Source organism: Bactrocera oleae, chromosome 3 (genome assembly GCF_042242935.1).
Source record: "Bactrocera oleae isolate idBacOlea1 chromosome 3, idBacOlea1, whole genome shotgun sequence".
In the NCBI taxonomy this organism is placed as follows: Eukaryota; Metazoa; Arthropoda; class Insecta; order Diptera; family Tephritidae; genus Bactrocera; species Bactrocera oleae.
In genome coordinates, this window is record NC_091537.1 from 90510874 (window position 1) to 90526342 (window position 15469).

The following is a 15469-nucleotide window of genomic DNA, read 5'->3' on the forward strand; positions in this document are numbered from 1 at the left end:
AATAGTGCATACGCGGATGCTTAGGTGCTTGCATGTATGCCAAATTGCTGACTGCCGTCCGTCCCTCTGTGTGAATTGCTGCAAAAAAGTGCTGTTTTTGTGTGTCTGCGTGTGTTGGCTCGTTTCACGCCTACTGACTTTTTTGTTCTATGCCTCATTGCAGCGTGGCGCCGGCTCCGCCAACACGGTCTAATTGTGCGAGTTGGTCGAGCGCGCGCATGTTGGTGGAGCCCATAACATGTACAAACACACACACGCACACATATATATATAATTTATTGCAACTGCTGTTGATTGTGTGCACTCGCATGCGCTCATTTGCCTGTGTATTAGTGCACGCATTAAATGTGCATGCAAAAAATATAAAATAAAATGCAAATAAAATGGCAGGCAGATAAAAGCAAAAAGCGCGCACAAAAAATTAAAATACAATTACAACAACAAAAAAGCGAGTAAATGCTAATAACAACAGCAACAAAATGAAACAAATAAATATGGTTGGACACATCACTTGGCAAATGGCATTTTAGTGCCGCCGAGTGCATGCGTGTGTATACATATGTATGCGCGCTTGTGTGTATGTTTCAGTGCGCGCTTTGTTGCTTTCTTTTTTGTGCAGAGTTTTAGTTTTGCTGATATTCAAATTCCGCTAACTGCAAAAATACGCGCGCGCTTGTGTGTGTGCGCGCTGCCACAATTTTTGTGTAGCGGCGCGTGTATCCGCCTGCATTTGTGTTTTCATATATTTGTTTTCGCCTGCATTGGCGCGCGTGTTTATATGTTGTGCGCCGCGCACCTTTATCTATATGGAATTTTCGTTTGAGCGACAATGGCGACAGCAGCAGCGCCGCCGCGCGCTACCAAAAAGGGCGAGTGGGAAATATTTTTAATTGAATTGGGTGCACCGCAACGCATCAGCGCTGGCACTCGGGTACAGCGACACATTTTCCAGTGAGCGCCACCTGACCGCGCCACTCCCGCTATGTGTGCGCCATGCACACATGCACCGCTACACAATTGGCCTACAATTTTTTCAATACTCCTCTACCAAGCTTCCATGTGTGTGTGTGTGTGTGCGCTCGCATAATTCTGTTTTAGTTGGTCATTTATTCAATCCGCTTCTATTTTTTCGATGAGCCACCGGCGCTGCAGCCGCTGCCGTGCTGCACTTTGGCATATTTGTAGGCGCTCATGCGAGCACTGACGTGTGCTTATCACAATTTTTTGTCTCTTTTCGCTTCTATGCAATGCCACGCGTTTGTATTGTTTTTGCTGTGCCGCTTTAGCGCCCATATATATACGCCATAATGTGTATGGGTATGTAAACACATATGTATGTATGTACATAAATATTTATATTTAAAGAAATTTTTTTGTGTGACCACTTTTGTTGCCATGGCAAATATTTTCATGGTATTAATTTTTGATGCAGAAATTTTTTGTACACTAGTGTCCATTATTTTTTGTTGTTGATTATGTTATTGCAGTTGTTGTTGTTGTTGTTATTCTAGTTGCACCAATGCCGTTAGCTTTATTGTTATTGTTGTCGCTGCAGTTTTGCCACCACACACACACTTAAACAAACACACGCACATACACACATACAATCGCTCAGTTGCAATCACGCTCCTCACCATGTCCCGGCTAATGAAAAATGCAGTTGGCCTAGGCTTTAGCCAAAGTGCATTTTTTCTACGCACTCTTCCATATTGAAAGCACTCCTGTTTTGTTGTCTTTTTTTTTGGCCACTGCGATTGGGGTTGTTCCCACTATTCACACAGGTATACATTGCATGCGTATGTATGCGCCTAAAACAGTTTATTTTGAATATCATATACATAAAAACATGCATTGCATTGGACCCTCGATTGGAAGCTAAATTTAATATTAAATTTAATTAGAGACTAACGAATTTGCTAGAAAAATTCCTTATATGTGGTTTTCGCGAAGTAACGGTGCAGTTATGTCTTGAGGATTCTCGATTTTTGACTGCGATTTTTGTGCGAATTGTATCAAGTTTGTTTATATTTCACTAGCTTAATTGTGACATATAATTAAGTAATTCTTCAAGATGCCATAAAATATATATCGATTTTTATCTTTTATAGTGTTTATTTCAGTATATAGCTCTCAACCTATCCGTTAACGAATGTTGTTAGTAAACAAAAAAAAATCCACTACTGAGATAGGGATGATAATAAATGGAAATCACTGAATGAAGGAAGCACTGCCAATCTAGACTATTGTTTACATTTGATCAAATTTGACCCGGACTGGTTCATTTAAGCTGCGCGCGCAAAGCGTAGCGATAAAAAAGTTTCCCTAGTTTGGTACAAGTATTTTTTATGTATGTGTGAAATTTAATCACCTCACGCCATCTACCGAAAAGTGTGTCTAGCGCTTTTTGCCTTAAAAAAATTGAACAACCAGTTTGCTAGAAATTTTGTGTTTCTAATGGAATCACGTGTACAAAACAGTTGAAAATATTGTAGAAATGTTTTGCGTAGTCTACCTTATCAGGAACATAAGTATTTGAGTGCCAAAAAGCATTCATTGAATGTCGTAAAGTCATCGAATATTTACTTCATGCGAGTCATCCATCCAACTCTGTTAATGACGATAACATCGAAAAAGTTAAAGAAACAGTACATGAGTATCGTCGTGTTGGCATCAGAGTGTTATCAGAGGATCTCATCATGGCTTATGGATCCACTTTACACATTTCGGATAACGTTATTAATATATAAACAAATAACCCGAATCTTTCGCAAAAACAACATCGGGCAGAGGTCGCAAAAGATATCCAAGGCAACTTTACTGTTGCCGAGAACTGGGTTTCTGAATATGATGTCGAAATTCACCAACAATCTTTAGAAAGCCGAAAAAGAAAAAAGCGCATCACATACGAGCTAATAACATGGTGTTTTTAGACGTGTGGTTTTGTTTGAAGCAATAATTTTTTCGGTATTAGTCTTTTTGACAACTGTTACTTGACTTATGCTCGGTTTCGTTTGACACTTCATAATTAACATAATTAACGGTGAACTTACTCCTAAGGTGAATGGATCCAAAACGAGATGGCCACCGATCACAAAATTGTGTACAGTCATGAAGCTCACTTTTGGTTGAATGGGAGTGATGATAATCTACTAGCCATTGTTGAGACGCGAGAATATTCGGAACGAATTTCTGTAAAAACTGGTGAAAAAATGAGCTTCTCGGTTGGAATTTTTTAGAACCAATCGAGAAAGTCACTCGTCCAAAATCATTTTTAAAACATAATGGCGGACTCTTAACTTTATCTTATTTAATAAATTTTAAATTTATTAAAGCACATGAAATAAAGATTGGTCAGGTAATTATTGTTATTAAGAGCACTTGCCTCAGGGATTAAAATTTTCTGTGTATTGGTTTTTGTAGAATATTTGACTGTGTGTGGTAAACCAATTTTTATCTAACTGGAACAGTAAAGTTCTCTCTCGATCAATGAATATTGTCGTCATATATAAATATATGAAAGGAAAAACCGAATAAACTGGTTGTAGACTTAACCTTGCTAGCGATGTTAATAAAAATACAAAAATACATCTTTTGGTTACCTGATGTGGTGTACCAACTGATAAATTAAAGGATTTTCTTTGATTAAATAAGAAGTAAATGGTTTTGAAAAAAATACGAAGAAACAAGGAAAAAATAACTCAAAAACTTACTGAAATTGAAGGCGTATCCCGGAAGGTGATGTGGAAATATCAAAGGCCTACCTTTTCGGTTATCCAGCTTTTGGAAAACTGAGGTTTGAAACAGATCTACTATAAAATCTCTAAATTGATATTAGCCGCCTTAAGAAATTTGTCAGAGGCGCAAAGCCGATTTATGAGGATTTTTATGATCAATAAATGCTAGTTTCAGTTATCACAACGGAATAACGTTCTCAGACGTTCAAGTGAAATTCTTAGTGGCTTTTATCACAGGATCAACTTTTTTAACCTTATTTAAGCTGGCATTGCACAAACATACGAATGTGTGAACGCCAAAAGTTCGTTCCATCGGCCTTAGGGGATCATCTGCGCACTAGAAGGAAACTAAACCTCTAAAAAAAAGTCTATCACCATTCCAATGATAATTTCATCATAAAAAATACAGTTTTGGGATAACATATTAGTTTTTTGTAAAGGGGGGACATGCCGGCGGAACAGCGCTCACTTGAATAGGCTTCGTGAAAACTTATAGAGACACTCTACTAGAGTACTTTCGAGCTATTGTATATAATTAACAAATTACGGACATTTAGGAAATATTGTTTAAATTCCTTGTTCTGTGTAGTTAAGTGTTTATAAAGCTATTTCTTTTTCTATTTCTACAATAAAACAAGGAGATATATAAACTGAAAAGGAAAAAACACACAGAAAACCAAATGGCATTTATATGAGAATGCCTCTAACCCCACATATCTTACAACATATTAGTGCCCACATGACGAGAAATGGTAACGAAAAGAAGAGCAAAAACAAGGCACAAAAAAAAACAACGATTGGTGCAACACTTGAAAAAAAGCTCATCAACTCTCTAGTAAATTAAGTGCTTCATCACTGTTGTCATCAAGAAAGGCGATGCCAATCGAAATAGCAAAAACAAATACATCATCGGAACATCTACACACAGAGACAAACGGAACACTCCGTCAACGTATACAAAACCCTCTACGACAAAAGCACATACAAACAGAAATCTTAGATTGTAAGTAGATATGTGTCATGTAATCGCGTGTGCGTGACCTTAGGCCCCGTGAGTGTACGGCGGCTACATCACCCCCATTATCACTACCACCGCTACCAAGCGGCAATCAATTGAAGCTCGATTAAGGGTGGTTAGCTTGGATGATGACTTGCATTTGGGCTTCATGCTGACAATAGAAGGCCGAAAGCAAATGAGTGGTTATTTTGATCAACTATTGCTGGACGCAAGATGACTCTGATGTAAGCAGCTACAGACTACGATTCAAAAGTGTTTAAAATCGATGTGAATCTAATTTGTTTAGACACTTCGAACGCTTCTATTGGCGTTTGATGAGTAGTTGTTTCAATGTGTGTGGGTAAGCGTGTTGAATTGTCGATTAACTGTTTGTAAGTTATTATTTTTTTCTGGTTTTGACTAGACTTGTACAATCAACTCAAATGGAAGCCTCCGCTTTTGACAGCTTCCTCCACTTTACTTACCTAATAAAAACTCCTCCTAGTTAGGGTCAAACGTCAAAGTTAATCTTGCCGCAATTGTAGGTGTCTTGACCGTCAAATATTTTGTTGGGCGGTTTTGTCAAAGCTGCATGATGGAAGACCAGGTGAAAACGAGGCACTTTCTTCTCTACCGTCTAGATTTTACCAGACAGAGATTTAAACTTCTTGATTGACAAGATTAGATATTTTGATAGTAACCGCCTTAACAAATTTGTCTTAAGCTCAAAACGTTTCGTCGATCTACGAGGAACTGGTGATCCCTTTTTTAAGTTTTTTGGTATCACAAAGCTGCCAAAATGAGATCATGATAACACGATGAGGACAACCTAACCTAACTTAGGTTCAAACGAAGTAAGAATACCTTAGGGCCTGACGTAAAATATCAGAGAACTAAAGAAATATCGAAGATTCTGATATTCTAAAGAGCTTGTTAACTTACATTCGGACAGCACGAACAGCACGGAAAGTTACCCCGGAAGTTGACTGTTCTTTACTATCTTTCATGTGAACGTGGTGTGGGTTGGATTGTAATTTTTATACTCTCGCAACATGTTGCACGGAGTATAGTAATTTTGTTCACCCAAGGGTTGTTTGTATCACCTAAACCTAATCGAGATAGATATGAGGTTATATACTCGTATATATAAATAATCAGGCTGACGAGATGAGTTGAAATCCAAGCGACTCTTCTGTCTTTCCGTTCGTTCGTCTGTCCGCGATAACCTGAGTAAAAATTGAGATATCTTTTTGAAACTTGGTACATATGTATATTCTTTGGCATCCAAGAAGGGTTGGGCGATAAACCACAGCCACAACTACATAATATCATTAAACAAAAACCTATAAAGTGTCATAACTAAGAACATAATTAAGGTACAAAACTGTAATCTGGTACAGGGGGTCACATTAGTGAAAGGCAATTGTGGATGGTGTAATGTACATATCTTCCAAACCAATAAACCTAACTTAACTAAACTTACTGAGACGAAGTATTTTTAGCATTTTTTATACACTGTGAAAATGGGAAAAATCAGATAATTACCACGCCAACCCACTCCCCATATAGCGGTAATGATGAAAATTATTAAAAGTATATAAAAGAAAATAACTCTCTGATTAAAGAAGCCACAAGCATTAAATTTCAAAATCAAGGTAGTAGGGAAGGGCTTTGTGGTAGCCGGTGTAATATTTAGCCAAAGGGCGTGGCACCGTTCACTTTTAGGCGAAAAGCGATATCTCAGGAACTTCTGGACAAATTTTATCAAATTTGGTGTATGAGATTACCCAATTATTACTATTGTACACTAGAAAAATGGGTTCGGTTGACAACCACGCCTACTTCCCTAATTGACTTTACATTGCACAAATCAAACATCAATGAAGTTATTAGAGAACAACTTGGCACTAGTAATGTTCTTACGCTATTTAAACTTACGCCCAAAAGTTGTCGAAATCAGAGTATAACTTTTCAAGGATCCAGACACCAAATATGTAGACCCTTGTGCAAATGTCAATTTTTTTTACTGGCCGCATGTTAAAATTCAGGGAGAATATTTTTGTAATAACAGCATGCCTTTGTGCTTAAGATGCTTAATATCGGGTCAATGCGTCCCTTAGCTCCCATATGTCTAATATAATATAAATAATATAAATCTTTTCGAACTTCCGGTTGCCTTTAAACCGCATCTATCGGCCAACATATAGGAAAACTTAATGAAATTCCGAAGAATCTTTTTCCATTAATAATTTATCATCTTGCCTGTGATTGTAAGCCATGGATGCAATACTTCCTATTTTTAATTAAAATATATACGAAAATCCCGTGCATCACTTTAACTTGCGAGAGCGTAAAATGTTCGGTTATAGCCGAACTTAGACTGCCTTGCTTGTTATTTGATATTTTCCTTTGAAAAGTCGAGAAGCTGTAATACCATTTATAAATGGGAGTTTTTGGGATCTCGGACGAGATCATAAATAAAAAACTAACTCTTCGAATTGATTGAACCTCAATGAGTTAATTGGTATTTTTAACAGCATTCTGGTAGTTCGCTCAATTTCACGTTCTGAAAGATTTCTCAGCGCTCGACGCTGCAATAACAGCTTACGAATGCTATTTACATGACTTAATTTATTTGCCAATCAAAGAGTATGAGCACCAATCTAAATTTCCAGAACCGGTGAGTGCTAGCCTGTCTAGTAGCCTCTAAGTGTGGTGATATACCTCATTGTGCAATGACAATAAATTCATCACTGATAATTGAAAGTGTGGGTCCAAGACACTCACAATCCAATCAAATGGAAAAAGATTAGGGTGAGCACACACTCAGGCGAAATGCCTGTCTATTTGAATGAACTTTGGCAAGGAGAGCGTGAAATTCATTGAAGTTGTCGGAAGTGCGTATGTGCTGTGATATACATGTATATGTACCTAAAACAACCGACAAACTCCAAACCGCCTTAAAAGGGTTGTAAAGAACTAAGCACAAGTTTTTGAGGTCGAAAAAACACGCTTTAGAAATGGGATATATAATATTTGAAAGGCAAAGGAAAATAAAAATAAAATGGTCTGCTTAACTCATGCGACTGACAACGCGCACAGGCACAAAGACACACTTACACATGAGAGCAAACCTAAGACAAAGTCGAAGTACAAACAAACTTTTGCACAAAAACCTCAACACCCCAACCCTGGTGCTATTTTGATGGTATTTTTGAAGGAAATTGCTTTGAATTTCTAACCCCCAAAATTGATGCCGAAAGTTGGAGTGTTTTGCGCAAATCAAAAGGGGTTAGTGAGTTAGTTAGCTCGGCAATCTGATTCTTGGGAATGTGTAGTTGTTGTTGTTTCTTGTTGTGTTTTTGCTGTTGCTTCATTGTATGAAATTAATTTCAACGTAGACATTAAGTGACGCACCTTTTTCATGCGCCGTGACACTTGTGCTGCTTCGCGCACCTACACACACATGCACGCACAAATACATAGAAGCGGATACATGTATGCGCCTTTCTTTTGGTTAGCGCGTTCAATTGAGCGCACACACAGCTAACGGCGCGCAGTCAGCGCCGCGTTACGCGCCGATGAGTGATGAGGCCGCGGGTTAAGACAAAACTTCTATGCTACCGCGCCTACGCACAATTCTAAGCACAGCACCGGCGTCTCACGGCTTACCCATATGTGCATGTGTGCGCCACTAGTCCCGTAAGACGCGTATGCTTTTTGGGTTGTGGCGACACGTGATGGGGTTGCGCCGCAACGCCACTACTGTAAGCACGCGCGTGCACTGCGCCGCCCACCCAGCACTCGCTCGTTACGCACGCACACACATATGGTATGCTCTGCTCCGCCGTGCCATCGTCAGCGGCACAACTTTGTGGCGTAGGTTGTTGTGGTTGCGCGGCGGGTAATAGTGAGCGCTTGCCAAGGGTATTGTGCCGCCACCACACAGCGCACGGAGCAGGGGCTGTTCCTAATAATAGCAATATTTTGGTGTGCCTATATAACATTTATATATATGTGAAAATGCTTGTCAGTGTGTGTGCTTGTGCCTGCATGCGCGTTTTTGGGCGCGTCGCCACTGACGTCGCTGGCATACTTGCCGTCATCATCACTTGCTTTTGATGGTTTGATTGACATTCCCCTTCTGCATTAAGGAAAGTTGCCGCATTTCAGTTACACATACGCTTTGTGTAAATGTGTGCCTATGTATGCGTACAATTACCACACATGCTATTAGTATTGTTGTTGTTGTGTCTGTGACTAGTGCTATGGCACTATTACTCGGCACTAAGTTTAATGCATTTGCCGCGCGCTGCTCTCCGCCGTCTACTTTTTCTATTCCTCATATGTATTATTCTTATTGTTGTTGTTGTTGTTGCACAAGGCACGCTTGTTCTTGGCATTATTGCTATTCCCCTTCCTTCAAGCGGTAGCGAATTTCATTTCCAATGCTAAGTTAGTTTTTGCCTTGCTGCTGCTTAGGGCGCGGCGGTGTGTGTGTGTGTGTGCGCGCGGGTGTCGGCGTTGAAGCGGCCGAGGGTGGAGTGTGTACCCACGATTCCCAGCGCTATTATTACAATTACTATATCTAAGTAAGTATTATTATTGTTTTTGTTTTTGTTATTGCTATTATTATTATTATTACCGTTAGTTTCATTGTGAGTTCCGATATTTGTATGTTCGCATAGTTGTTGTCACAATCTAATACGTCGTTTTGGTTGTTGTTGTAAGTGCGCTCACCTTATAAGTCTGTAAATATTCGTTGTATTTGCTTTTGTGTCCCACACACTCTATTGTAGCCTTGTAAAAGCATTAAAACCTAAAGCGGAGGGTGCCGGAACTGTGGCAGCGAAGCTATGGGAATCGGAAACTAAACAGCCAAGAATTTGGTTATTGAGGGTGACTTTTTTTCAAATAGGCCATCGGAAATATTGTTGCAAAAAGATCCGAGTACTTTTTGTCCTTTTTGTCTATAAATATTGACCATTTAATTAGAAAGTCAATCGAGTAAATGGCTTACTTCAAGTCGAATATAATTGGAGTTACGATACGGTTCCACTTTCTAAGTTGTTGCGGACTGGGCTTTCCGTTGTGCATGTCGTGATTGTTTTCATATACACAACACGTCGAATTATGATAACATAATCTAATGAAAACCGTAAGTAACTCTCAAAAAAATAAATATTATTTTGAGAAAAATTTAAGGTTAGCTTGACTAAACCACTTTTTAAGAAAAAATCTAAATATAATATTATATAGAACTTTATACATACATATCTATCAGGAAACAAATAAAAAAATATTTCTTAAGTACGAATTGTCAAGAACATACAAGCAGCCTGAGAAAGGCTTCCGTTTCAAGATTTGATTCCTTATGTTTTGTAGGCAGTTTCGCAATATAGTAAATCCTTTTAGTTAGATTTAGAAGCGAGTCTAACTTAAAAACGTGAAACTGGTAACATAAATAATAGCTCTTTTTTACCATCTAATCAAAATTGACACGGACTGGTTCACCTAAACTGAGTGATACAAGGCATTCAGTGAACCACCCACCTCTGTTAATGTCGATATCTTCGAAAAAGTTAAAGGAATATTGCCTGGAAATCGTGCTGGTACCAGAGAAAGAGCAAATGATCTCAACACCTTTTATGCATCGACTCAACACATTTTGGGTAATGTTTTGGATATAAGGAGTGTCAATTCCAGACTCGTACCAAAAGACCTGAATCTTTTGCCAAAAGTACGTCGAGTAGAGGTGACAAAAGCGCTGCTTGACGACGTAGCTTAGGACTCAACACTCCACTAACACTTCATTTCTGTTGACGAGACGTAGATTTATGAAAATGATGTCGAAACTGTCTAACAATCTAGCGAATGGTGCTCCAAAAATGAACCGAAAGCGAAAAAATCAAAATTCGCTGAAAGCACTGAAAGTCATCACAGCCGAGGCACATAACATATATATACAAAATTTTATTGAGCGTTGCCATACTTGAGTAAACTCAAAATGATATTATTTTGAAGACAATAATTTAGTTTTTTTGTCAGTCCGGGTCAAATTTGATCATGTGGAGTATTACTGATATTTACATTACTCTTCACAAAGTATTTTTTGTTGGATTTTTAGTTGAATAGCACTTTCTTTTCCATTAGAAATATCTCTAAGGTTAGAAAGCGAATTTTATTAATTACTTTTCACTTATGTAGTCATAATTCTCAACTGGTTTAAGGACATTTTATTTAACATATTTTATTAACTATTTTAGAATTTTTATAGTTCTTGCATCATTATTTTGACGCATTGACATGGTAAATATTTCACAAGAGGGAATGAAGTAAATTTTAAACTTTATGATACCATCAACATGATTCAGCGAGTTAAAAATAAGCTGTGACACTGGTTAAGATATGCCGTTTAAATGGATTTGCGACCGCTAAGTATAAGAGGTTTCAATGCGGTGCAAGCTGACGTTAGCTGAAAGAAACTACACTTTATAGAAAATGTTAAGTGGAGAAAATAATCCTCCCTCGGTGTTTCGAATTAGTCTCAATCTGTAAAGAGAAGAAGCACTAAATCTCTCTGTCTCTGACCACGTCAACAGTTGTGGCAACGAAAACATATAGGTTTAAAGGCTGATAATTTGCTAGAGTAGTGAGAATTTGGCTGGCAGTCGGCAGGTTCTGAGTTCGAGTCTAAGTCCTTCAAATACAAGTTCCTCTTCAGTTAGTATGAACTAATTAAGTATATAAATATAACCTTGAACATTGAAAGAATATCTTGGAGGTTAATTTAGTATTTTAAAAGCATGTTTATACTCTTGAAATCTGTATTTAAATGTCACGCTTAGTGTAACCGCCTAAAGAGAGCGATTTTTGGGCATTAAACAAAAAAGAGTTATTCTATAAATAGTTGCAAAAACTTACACACCATAGTCAAATATTTCCAGAATAAAATTATATATTTTTCGAGTTACACGCGATCTGCGACGGCGCTAAAACAAAGCTCAGCGGGACTTACTATACGGACGGATGAAAAATGGCCAATGGAGTGGGCGCCGGAATCTATTGCTCGGAGCTGGATCTCAGACTACTCTTCAAGCTTCCGAAATACCGCAGCATCTGCCAGGCGAAAGTCTTTGCGACCTTATCTTGGAGTCGTCTTAGATATCTAGCAGCTTCGCAGTTCAATGGACCGGATAAAGTATCAAAGTTACAGATTAAGTCTGTTTTAAACTTTGTAAAAAACGGTGACGTCCGGAATAATATAACGAATACTACAGCTTGAAGTAAACTGAACCTCCGTCTGGCGTTACTTAAAGCCTGTAGTTCTATGCATGGCGTGACAGATGGCCGCTATAACCTAACCTAAGCTATATGCAGAACATACAGAAAACGTTTGATAGTGATCGACCGATTTGTCGCCGATTTATTTTTTAATTACACTCTTAAGTTTATATAAACAACAGTAGTTAAGATGTCATATCCTATTTTCTTTTCGATAATTTTAAAGGTTAATCTCCAAAGTGCGTTAAACTCATTAAAAAGGGGTTCAATATTTATGGAACAACTGATTGTTAAGTCATTCACTTATATACTATATTATATTATATTACAATATAACTCTATATACATATATGATATGTACGAAACAACAAAACTTGCCTTGCCTACTAATATCCTATCAGTTGTCTAATTTATTTGTTGTACAATAATTTCCGGAAGCAATTCATGCAGAAGTTGCAAATAAAATCTCCTTGAAGCACATAAAAGATTTAATAATTTATTTTGAGTGAATTGAGAGAAAAAAGTATTAATTTTTTGGGCGGGTAATTTGCGGCGTTATTGACGAATTAAAATTTTCGTAAAAACGAAGAAGTCGAAATTTTCAAATTTGCGACACGAAGACTAAACGAAGACGTTATGATGAAAAGAAAGGAAAATAAGAAAGAAAGAAATCGAAATAAATTGATGGGTGCGTGTGGAGGAAAAGAGATAACAAGTGTGTAAAAATGCACGAAGATGCCAAATAGACGCCGCAAGAAGTTGCAAGGCTGTATGGAATAGGTGTATTGGTGCATAGGCCTAACAGTGCAGCGGACGAATGGCAAGCTGGTGTGCAATAAGTGCATGCCAAGCACGCACACATTCAAACCAGGAAGTTGCAGAAGACACAAATGCATTTTGTAGCCACACACTCACACGCCGAAGCAGCCGAGCATGAACAGCAGGCGAAATGTGGCAAGCATTTTTGTTGCAAACGCATAAGCGTAAGTAAGTATGAAGTAAGTGCATGTGCGTTTGTGTATGTGTGTGTGTAATTTTGACCAGCTTACGCACAACGCCGCCTAAATTTAGGCTAAATGCATTGTCATAAACCGGCTGCAGCAAGCAAGCAGTGCATTGCTGTTGCATATGTATGTGCACCCACACACATTTTCGCATATGCATCGCTGTAGACGTGTGGCTTCAAGAAAATGAAATTTCTATAAAATACTTGCAACGAACATCTTAAGAAAATTCATTAGGGCTGCATGTGTGCAAAATGTGCAATAATTGTGTGCAATATGCCTAAATGCCTAAAAGTATGCAATATATAAAATTCAAAATGCATACGCAACCGAGTGCTCGGCCTGAGCGTGTGGTGGTAGTGTGCGTTGTCAGTATATAAGCACAAAATTGCTAAGAAATACGAAGACTCTCCAGCAAACATAACAACAAGTTATGGTTGTGGAGATTCACATTTTCGTATGACCGTTCGAGGGTGTGAGCAAAACGCTTTGCTCTGTGCAAATAAAAGCTTAAATGGTCAGTGTTGTTGAAGATATTACCGTTGTAGTGCAAGAACAAAGCAGTCTTAAAAATATGCTGTATATAGTTGCAGCTGCATTTGCGGCTGTTGCATGCACAGTAGTTGCACTAATATTTTGTTTATATATGTGCACCCGTACTCATGCTAGCCATAAATGCGCATATATAATGCATTATTCACTAAGCATTTCTTGGTTTCTCGCAGCTGTCATTCAAGGTTCTGCTTTCCTCATCGCCTTCTTTAATTTCTTCTGCTTCTTCATTCATTCTGCTGCAACAAGACAAATTTAATTTGTTGTTATTTTCGCACATTTTATAATTGCATCGTGTTGTTGTTAGTTTTTCCGGTACAAAGACTCTTTATTGTCATTATTTGTATAGAAAATTTGTGTTCGGTGTTGAGCTTACCATTAAAATTTGGATGATATTCAGCAAGAATAAACAGAAAAGCAAGAAAGAAGTTAACTTCGGCTGCACCAAAGCTATAATACCATTCACAGGTGCATTTCTTATGGCATAAAGGGTTTAAAAATATATATATTCCTTGTATCGGTCAGTTTGTATGGCAGCTATATGCTATACTTTACTTTGAGCTATCTTATCATATTCTCCAAAATTCAATAAGTTTCTCTTTTTTCTTTTCTCTCCTTTATTGTTCGATTTTTTTAAGTCTGTATTCAACATTATCTTTGGGAAACTATTGTAGTTGCAGTATAAAACGTTGGACTAAAACTGTCATTGTCATTATACTCGGAACTAGTATTCAATTCTATAGCTATAGTTGTCAAAAATAGTGTATTAAATATGGTTGAAGTGCTCTTGAAATCATGCCTTTATAAGTAAACCTTGCCATATAAAAATATTTCCTTCTTTATCTAGACCTAAGCTCTAAGTGGCAAAAGCTTAATCGAAGAGGTATAATCACAGTTTCTAGAAAAATTAAAGTGAGGTGACTCCAGTTTGCGATAAATTAATGAAAAATCATAAAAAATGCTCCAATTAAGCGTTAAACTACACAGAGGAAGCTTAAGATACCCTCAAGAAAGCTTTGAGTTTCATTTAAAATTTGGTTTGTTTAAGACATATATAAAAATTCGTTGCCTACATTTCGGCGTGCAGGTCAAAATATTTTGCTGAAAATAGGACTTGTTTCAGTGAGCTGGATCTACGTTTTCAACGATAAAGGCACCGAGCTAATATGACTTAATTTTCAATGTCAAAATGAAAGCGATAATAATGCATACCGGAAAAAATATTACTGGAAAGGATAACTATTATAACCACAAAGCTTATTAAAATCATACTAATGGCAAGTTGGGGTTCGGGATGTTTTTTTTTTTATATGGAGTAGTAGCCAAAACTAAAAGTTTCGTAAATGTAAAATATATAAAGCATTGCGGAGTTGCATTAAAAAAGAGAGCCTACAAAGTGCGCTCCTTTATTCACAAGTGGAAATTTTAGCTATAATCTTGTCCGCTTACCACTCTAGGCTGTGCCTTCACAGTGGGTGTATAAAAATTAGCTGCCCAAAAGCAGTAATATATAAGGATTATTGTGTGAAAATGTTGAGCTTCTGACATTTTCACGCAACACATCAAATGTGCGTCTAATACATACATATAGCTCATATAGACACGCACCTTCAGCCATTTTACACATACAACACACAAGCGTTGTATTCGGGTAACAAATGTAATGCAAGATTCTACATACATACATACATACTTATATCATTCTTATATATATGTACAGAATCATGTCACTTGAAGGGAGAGGCAATTGATTAAAGTTGCGAAACGCCTAGTAGTAGGCAGCAAACAAAAATCAGCACACAATGGTCCATCAGTGACAATTTTACTCAGCATTGTTGTTGCTTGGAACACAAGGTAGACTGCTCAGAGCGGCAACAAAATTAGTAACAACAAAAACA